At 39.0% G+C, this 9,769-nt stretch overlaps 1 pseudogene; it reads left to right on the forward strand.

Moving 5' to 3' along the window:
* The first annotated feature begins 4,115 nt into the window (after positions 1 to 4,115).
* LOC101401593 (large ribosomal subunit protein uL6 pseudogene) lies at positions 4,116 to 4,672 on the forward strand (annotated as a pseudogene).
* Positions 4,673 to 9,769: the final 5,097 nt, after the last annotated feature.

The raw sequence follows: 9,769 nt of genomic DNA on the forward strand, positions 1-9,769 counted from the left end.
AGGCCTGGTCTGAGTCAGAAAGCTTGAGAACCAGGAGCTCTGATCTCCTAGGGCAAGAGAAGATGGATGTCCCAGATCAACCAGAGAGAAAGCAAATTCACCCTTCCTCCACCTTTTTTGTCCTGTTCAGGCCCTCAACAGATTGGATGATGCCTACCCACATTGGGGAGGGCCATTTACTTTACTCACTTCACCAATTCAAATGCTAATCTCTTCTGGATACCCCCTCACAGAGACACTCAGAAATAATATTTTACCAGCTCTCTGTTCATCCCTTAGTCCAATCAAATTGACACATAAAATTAACCATCACAGAGACAGAATGGAAAAAAGGGCATCAAAACTTCATGTAAAAATTTTAGAGACAAAAGTTGGCAAATTACATTAAAAGCCTTAAATAATTTCTGGGGCCGGCCCGGTGGCGCAAATGGTCAGGTGCGCGCGCTCCGCTGCGGCGGCCTGGGGTTCGCCAGTTTGGATCCCGGGCGCGCACCGACGCACTGCTTGTCAAGCCATGCTGTGGTGGCATCCCATATAAAGTGGAGGAAGATGGGCACAGATGTTAGCCCAGGGCCAGTCTTCTTCAGCAAAAAAAGAGGAGGATCCTCACATGTTAGCAGAGGGCTGATTTTCCTTACACACAAAAAAAGCCTTAAATAATTTCTATCATGTGATACAGTAATTTCTCTTTTGTGCATCCAGGTCAAGAACCCTCTCTTGCCCTTCCCATATTCACCTTCAATGTTTCATTCAAAGAATATTTAGTTATTGGTTCCCAACCATGTACCAGAGACTGTTCTAGACTGTGGGGATAAAGTAGGGAATAATTAAAATAAAATTATCCTCAAGTATATATGAATATTCTAATGGGATATATTCTGAAGAGGGGGCAAACAGATAAGAAAATTAAACTTTTTAGCATAGCAGCTAGTAATAGTGAAAACTTCTTTGGAAAAAAATAAAGCAGGAAAAGAGAATGGGGCATGTTGGGAGGAGAGTGATGGTAATTTCTTAGGGAGGAAAGGCATCACTGAAAATGTGACACTTAATCAGGGATCTAAGGAAGGTGGAGAGTGAGCTCTACAGTGACATGGGTTCTATCAAGTTCTCCAGACAGGGGCATAGACAGGACAGATGCCCTCATGCATGTGGCAAGTTCAAAGACCAGCAGAAAGAGCAATGTGGCTGGACCACAGGGAGCAAAATTGGGGAGACATATTGTTTAGAAATCCTGCATGCCATATTAAGAATTTTGGCTTTTACTGTGAGTGAAATGGGGAGCACAAGCAGTTTTGAGTAGCCACATCATGTGCCATGATTTTCGTTTCCAAAGGATCACTGTGACCCTTGTGTTGAGAATAGAAACAAGGAAAGAAAAATGAGTCAGGGAGATGAACTAGAATAGATGTTATCAAACTGTAGCCCCTAGATCAAACTGGGCCAACTTCCTTTTTTAGTAAATAAAGTTTTATTGGAACACAGCCACATTCATTCAATTGCATATGGTTTATGGCTGCTTTCACATGGCGGCAGAGTTAAGCAGTTGCAATGGGGACCTTATGGCTTGCGGTACCTAAAATACTTACTATTGAATCCTTTACAGAGAAAAGTGCACAATCCTGAACTAGAAGGTTATTGTGATAATCCCAGTGAGTGATAATGGTGGCTTGTATCAGGGTAGGAGTAACGGAGATAATGAGAAACATTCAGATGCCGCGTATATTTTGAAGATAGAAACAAAAGAATGCGCTGACACAGGAGAGGCATAAGAAAAAAAGAGTAATCACAAGTGACTCTTTTTATTATTATTATTTTGGCCCAAGCAATGGGAAGGACAGAGTATTGATTTATTTAATGATTTTAGAAAGATTGATTGATTAATTTTATTGATTTTAGAAAGACTATGGGAAGAGAAGTTTGGAGGTCTGGAGGTACAGATCATGAGTTTAGTCTTTGAGATACCTAACACATCCCAGCAGATATGTCTAGTAGACAGTTGCACATCTAAGTCTGGAGTTCAGCAGAGAGGTCTGAGCTGGTGATGTAAATTTGGATGTTTTCAGCATATAAAATTCATGGATGAGATCATAGAGGAGTGATGGTATAGAAGGAAGAAGTTTTAAGCTTAGAACTGAGGCTTGAGGATTTCCAGTTTTTGGAGGTCCAATGGGTATTTTAAAACCAGCAAAGTAGAATGAGAAGGAGCAGCTAGTAAAATGGGGAAAGAAAGAAGAGCACGTGAAACCCTTGATGCCAAGTGAAGAGAGTATATCAAGGAGACCATCATCAATCATCTTAGGTACTGCTGGCCTTTTAGATAAGATGAGGATGGAGAATTTATTATTGGCTTTGAACAATGTGGAGATAGTGATAACCTTGAGGGAAGTTTTGATGGCATATGGGGTGAAATTCTAACTGGAATGGATTCAAGACAGAATGAGAAGAAAGGAACTGAAGCTTATAAAGAAAACTGTCTAGAAGTTTTCCTCTAAAGGAGAGCAAATAAGGTTGCAGAAAGATGTGGTATTAGGGATTCCTCCCCTCCCCCTCCCCCACCATTTTTTAAGGTGGGAGGAATAGCAGAGTGCTTGTATGCTTTTGGAATAATCTTGTCAAGAGGGGAAAATAATAATATCTAAAAACACATCACTCTGGAGTGATGTGCTTGAGCAGGTACACAAGTGGCAGGGATGTCCTTCCATGAAAGCACAGGCTGTTCATTCAAAGTAACAGAAGGGAAGGCAGAGTGTGTCAGCATGGATACAAATAGGTGAGTGGATAGGATTGTACCAGCTTGGGACATACTCTTCTGATTGCTTTTTTTTTTTTTTTTTTTTTTTAGCATAGGATGCAAGGTCAGTAAGCTGAGGGGAAAAAAATAGAGAAGAGGTCTTGGAGGTATGAAAGGAGAGTAGGAATAGAGAGTATACAAACATCCTCTAAGAAAGAGGGTAAGTGAATAGACTAGAGGGATATAGTAGAACTTCTGCATAATACCAAGGTTAAGATTCACAACAAAACAATAAATTGTAACAATAATGTAAAATGAAAATATTCTAAATATCCAACAAGAGGATAATAGTGAGATAAATAATGGTTTAGAGCTTTCAGTAAATGGACCATTGCAACCATTAAAATGATTTTCTAATATGTTAAATAATATGGAAAAATCCCCTCAACCAGTGATTGTGGAAAAAGAAGATTACAACTCTTTATGTTCTAGACTATTATTACCACAACTTGACAAGTGGCATTGAAAGCAAGTTCCAAAATCCCATTACTGGGAAGTGATGGCCTGGATTATACCTCAGGTCTATCTGATTTTAAACTGATTACCACACAGTTTAAGTTTGCATTTTAAGTGCTTGCATCACATGGTTAATTGAAATTTAGCCTTTATTTTTTAAACATCCAAATTTTTTAAAAATAAAAACTATTACATAGATAAGTATCTTCCATCTTCTGCTTGAATAATTGTTTCAATTGCAACACATAACTTTTCATATAAACTAATTTCATTTCTTTCTAATGTTTCAGGTCATCCCTCTGAACTACTGAGTTTTTCTGAAAGCCATTTCTAACTCCTGAGCCATACCTTTGTCAACACGTTCATTAGCCAACTCTTTGTTATTTATAAATTTAAGTGTTCCAATGAAGTCTTCATGTAAATCACCAATATCATTAACATGCCAGGTCAAAAATGATAGAATTACAGGACTTTGAACAATGAGTGAAGCCTTGTATAACTAAATAGAGTGAATTTTAGGCGTAGGTGCATCACGAAACAAAACCCAAATTTAGTGAGGGTCACTCTTCTATGATGATTTCCTCAGCAAAAATGGTTTCAAGTTTTAGGTTTTAGCCTCAAAAGACTTTTTAGGTTTTCTTCACAATGTGACTTACCTCTGGGCTCTAAGGGCTGGCACCCATGACTATAAATACATATTATTTGCCTATATGCTGATGATTCCCAAATTTATATCTTCTGTCCAGATCTCTTCTCTGAGCTTTAGTCATATATATTCAATTGTCTTCTTGACATCTCCTCTAGGGTAATTCAAGCATAATACATTCAAAACAGATCACTTGGGCTTTTTGCCACATCTACTGTGAGAATGAAGACCATTCTCAGCAGACTGTTGACATTCCAGAAAATCACTCTGAAGGGATGCATAGTTATTTTCAAGGACCCCAAAGGAACTCTGAGGAGAGATTTCAATCACATTAACGTAGAATTCAGTCTCCTTGGAATGAAAAGAAGAGGCTTCTCATTGACATATGGTGGGGAAACGGAAAGGAACGGGCTACTGTTCACACTCTCTGTAGTCATGTATAGAACATGATCAAGGGAGTCACACTGGGCTCCTGTTACAAGATGAGATTTGTGCCACTTCCTCATAAACCTCGTTATTTAGAATGGGTCTCCTGTTGAAATTAGAAATTTCTTGGTTGAAAAATACTTCTTCAGGGTTCAGATGAGGCGAGGCATTCTTGTTCAGTATCTCAAGTCCAGAAAGATTAGCTAATTCTTGAAGGAAACAACATTAAACCTGTATCAAATTCAGCTGTTTTGATTCAGCAAGCCGCAACAGTTAAAAACAAGGATATTGGAAAATTGGGGGATGGTATCTATGTCTCTGAAAAATGGAAAGTTCAGAAGGCTGATGAATAAGGTCTAAGAGTTGTCTAGCTACAGAAACAACAAGATGCCGGATGATTCCTAAGACCTATTTGTGATATTTTAAAGATGCAAGAAAAGCCCTCTGTTGAAAAAACAACAAGAGAAACAAGTAAATTATCTGATTTCCCTCTACACTTACAAGGTATTTTCTATTTTTGTAATGGAACCATCACTTGCTCAAGCCAAGAATCATCCTTAATTCCTCTCTTTCTCTTTAAACTATATTTGCTCAATGAACAAGTTTGCTAGTTCTGCCTCCAAAATACATGTCTATTCGTCTATTCAATCCACTCTCCTTTGTCTCCCCCGCACTCCCTAGTCCAAGCCCCAATCATCTCTAGCCTATGTTACTACCAAGAGCCTTCTAATTGTCTGTTTTCTTCTTTCTCCTAATTTCTCCACAAAATGATCTTGAAAGATCATTCAGATCACATCACTTCCATATTTAAAACCTCTCAATGGCTTTCTGATGTGCTAGAATAATATTGAAACTCCTTGTCCTGATCTACTACATGATTTGGCTTCGGTCTGAATTTCTATGCATTGTGCTCCTCCTAGCTTTTTCTTCAGGTGTACTGTTCTTTGTTTTCTTTGACAACATGGAGGTTTTCTGGCCTTAGATCCTTTGTATCCACTCTCACCTCTACCTGGACCATTTCACATGGCTATTCTTATTCTTTACATCTTAGATGAAACGTCATTCATTGAGAGAGGTGTTTCCTGACCATCCTGTCTGGAATGGATTTCCCACTTTGAACTTCTGCTTTCTGTATCAAAACATCTGCTTATTTCTCCTACACAACCTACCATAACCTTTGGGTATCTTGTTTATCCATGTGTTTCATTGCCTATTTTTGTGTCTCATCAATTTCTCATAGTTTGTCACTGAAACTCCACTGCCTGTCACATATCAAATTCTTAGTGAGTAATTTTTGAATGAATGAATGAACATACTATTTTCACTCCTTGCAGAAGCTATAGGTCACTTTCATTTATAGTTTATAAATCCATTAGTTTCCACGTACAGTCAATTGATATTTAGATTACAGGTGATAATTGCCTTCTTAACACTTCCTTATTCCCCACTTTTAGCATGAAAGGATTTTGTTTCAAGCAATTTCTAGAGCCCTTTGGTATATCAAACTTCTAAATCTTTTTTTGTCTTCTTTTTCCCTGAATATTTCCAATGGATATTTACAGGGAAACCATTTAGCTGGACACCCCCAGCTGTTTCTCATTTTCACTCAGGTTCTTACCTCTGGGTAAATGCTTTCCCTGTTTAACCCCTTTGAACAATTTCAACATCGCACAAATCAAAATGCAAATTTACAAAACAAAAGAGAGTTCTTTATCCTCTTTCCACCATTTGCACAGGCTGTCTACATAAATTTGTAGAAGGTAGTAAAGATAAGACAAAAAATGAGTTTGAATCAGGGGAAAAAGGGTTTAATCCAAAAAGCTCATCTCAAGTGACTGAAATCACAGAGTGAGTCAGTGCATTTATTAAGATGCTGCATAGCCAGCTGAAATAGATCATATTTTTATATCACAAACCATGCCTTCGGCAAATAAACATGACCATAGCCACTCAATTTTAATTTTACCGATGCCATTTCCAAACTTTCAGTGATCTTTAACACAAATTCCAGAATCCCACAGAAAGACATAATCAGAAATCATGTCATATCATACCTCAAACTTCTGCAATAGAAGTCATTAAAATTAAATCGTCTTTGGAGATTTAGCAAATTTATGCACAAAACATCTACCACTTGGTTATCCTTTTATGTCACAGAGAGCATTTCCCATGTTTCCTTTCAGATACTGCCCTAGAGTGTGGTGGGCCGAGTGGACAGAGTCAGAGGTCCCTGTGGATGGTCAATATATTGGCCTGTATTACCCCATACAACACTTCCCCAGAAGTAGAAAACATGTTTACTCTTACTATCTCATTTAACCTTCTTTTATCCATCGACAGGCGCTTAAGGACCTAACAACCTTGTATTGGTCAGAGTTTTCTGGAGAACTAGAATCAATCATATATATGTATATAAGTATAGACAGCTTGGCCCCAGGAAAGGGAAAAGCAAATTTTAAGCTCAAGAAAGTAAAAATGAAAGTAGCCATTCCCATTGCCAGAGGGGAGCTGGTTAGGCAAAGACAGAAAGTGAAGGATAAAACCATCCTCTTTGTCCTACCCTTCTCAGCTGCTCAGTCCACAACATTATAATTCCAGCAATCGAAATAACCACATAATTTTTCAAGCACTCTAGAGCAAAGGGTATTTGTTTCTCACTTTCCTAGCTACATATCAGAAAAAATTCAGGGTTTCCTTAGAGGGAATGCCAGTTAACATGTGGCCACCCAGGTGGTATGTAAGGCAGTAGTGTAACCAGTTGAGAAGGGGCAAAGGCAGACTCCCAACTTTCCACAGGACTTTCTAGTTTTCCTTTAAGCTTAGAGAAGGCGGCAGCAGATAGCTGGGATGTGGTCTGGCTTGCCACCTCACACCAAAGTCTATCCAGTTGGGAAAAAAGCTGTAGAGAAGGGGAAGGAAGGGTAGCAGTTATGCCTCTTTGGTATCCACAAAGCCATGAGGCTGCAGAAAGGGTGCCCAGCTGGGTGCCTGAAGACCACTGAATGTACAACATGGCAGAGTAGTAACCTACCTAGCCAGACTAGGTAAGAGCGTCATTAGCCTGACAAGTCAGGAAACAGGCCATAGGTTTCACTTGCTATAGACATCAGCAGCTGATGCCAGCTGGGCAGTAGATATTGTACTGGAGCCCAACATATTTCATAAGAACATACATACAAGAAAATTGAAGTCAGAGTAGTGGATAATACCATCTCTGTGAAGTATGTAGTATGAGAAAAGGGAGGCATAGGACAGAGCTCTGAATTTTGAATCAAAGCTACCGAAAGAAAAGAGTATTCCGAGTAAGGAGTATTCAACTGTATTTACTGCTACTGACTAATGACTAAAAATCTCCATTGGACTTGGACTTTGGAAGTCATTAATGTCCATAATAAAAACAGATTTTGTGAAGAGAAGAAGAATCAAAGACAGAATGGAGGGGCTGTTGAGTAAGCGTGAAAGTGAAGGATGGATGAGGAAATAGAGGCAGCAACTACTGTCCTTTCAATAAATTTGAAAATGAATGGGAGAGAAATCATGTAATTCTTGGAGAAGGAAGTGGGGTAAGACAAGGTTGTTTTTGTTTGTTAAATCATTTGTTTTGCGGGAGAACCCTGAGCGTATTTTCTTGTTCTGGGGAAGGAACCAGAACATAGGGAGAGTAGATAATATTTCCTATAGACCCTGAGGAGCAGGAAAGGCATCATGTCCTCTATTTTGTGAATAAAAAAAGTGAGACTAAATTAACTGGCTTGTTGAAGGTCACAGAGATGGATGATCCATTTGAATGGAAAGCAAGGCCTTTTTATTCATAACCTTTACTCTTTCATTATATTGAATATCTTCATATGCATCAGGTCACTGGTGGATGCTGTGATGTGACTGCTTAAACGACCTATAATACCCCATTTCACTTGCATTGAATTCCGACTACTAAGGACTCCAAAACCCAGGTGTTTGATAAACACCTGAAATTTTTCCGACCTTTGCATATGAAGGAGTCATGGTTGCAACTCCTGATGCTGTAATTGCTCAGTGCTGATACTCCAAGCACAGAGGGCTGCTGCTTTGTCCTTTCTAATCCTGGGGGAGAGGAAAAGATGCTCGAATGAGGGGAAGGGGATGTAAACAATTCTAGAATGTCTTAGGCAATGGGTAGAAGGAGATGAATGACTTTTCCCATTCTTGGTGCTAGGTCAACTGAAGAACAAGATTCTCTACCCTTTTCATGAGTTTGGGGGAAGCTACGGTGTGGTTTTTTTCCAAATGTAGGGGAACTGGAAGGAGAATGGGGCTGATGTTATTGGTACCAATTTTTAATAAAAACGGCTAACAATAGCTGATATTTATTGAGTCTGGCTATGTGCCAGGCGCATTAGGGTGATAGCACTTGAGTATATTATTGAATCCTTATAATTTTCTGAGGTAGGATTAGGCATAGGGATAGAGACTGACTGATTTAAAATCCTCACTGCATCGCTTATCAGCTATGTGACTTTTGGTTATTTATTTATTTATTTTGTGAGGAAGATCAGCCCTGAGCTAACATCCATGCCAATCCTCCTCTTTTTGCTGAGGAAGACCTGCCCTAAGCTAAGATCTATTGCCAATCTTCCTCCTTTTTTTTTTTCTCGCCAAAGCCCCAGTAGATAGTTGTATGTCATAGTGGCACATCCTTCTAGTTGCTGTATGTGGGACGCTGCCTCAGCATGGCCAGACAAGCGGTGCGTCGGTGCACGCCCGGGATCCGAACCCGGGCAGCCAGTGGAGGAGCGTGTGCACTTAACTGCTAAGCCACGGGGCCGGCCCCTTGGTCAGTTGTTTAACCTCTTGTGCCTCAGTATCCTTATCCATGAGATTTGAGTGATAACGATCCTTGAGCAATAATGATAACATTTCTTCATAGGGTTGTTATGAGGAGCAAATGAGTTGATATTTATAAAGTGTTTAGAATCTCACAGTGAGCAATATCTAAGTGTTTGTAAAATAAAATAAATATCTGATTTTAAAGTATATATTCTTTCCGCTCCACCAGCCCAGAAATATGTATCAGTTTACTGACTCCCCTGTTGGAACTGGTGATATATTTTCCCAGAGCAAAATAAGCAATTATAATTCTTGTAACACTATAATTCAAATAAATCATAGATTAAATAGAATTTTGTGGACTATTTAAGAAACTAATGACCATGCATCATAGTTGAACCTGCAATATATTTTTTTATAGAAACAAAAATAAGTATCAAAGAAATATTTGTTATGGAGTGGGTTGGAGATTGCTTGTCAGTTAAGCACAAGAAATGGGAAGAAAGATGCTACCTTCCAATGAGTTATCAGTGAGATGGGTTCTCCATTCCTATTCATCTGGTTCAGTTTAATTGCTTAACAGCTGGAAATCTGCCTAGGAACCACAGCAGTGGAGTATCTGAACATTTGAGAAAGCAGGGAAA

Source organism: Ceratotherium simum, chromosome 1 (genome assembly GCF_057802395.1).
Source record: "Ceratotherium simum simum isolate JZ-2026a chromosome 1, ASM5780239v1, whole genome shotgun sequence".
In the NCBI taxonomy this organism is placed as follows: Eukaryota; Metazoa; Chordata; class Mammalia; order Perissodactyla; family Rhinocerotidae; genus Ceratotherium; species Ceratotherium simum.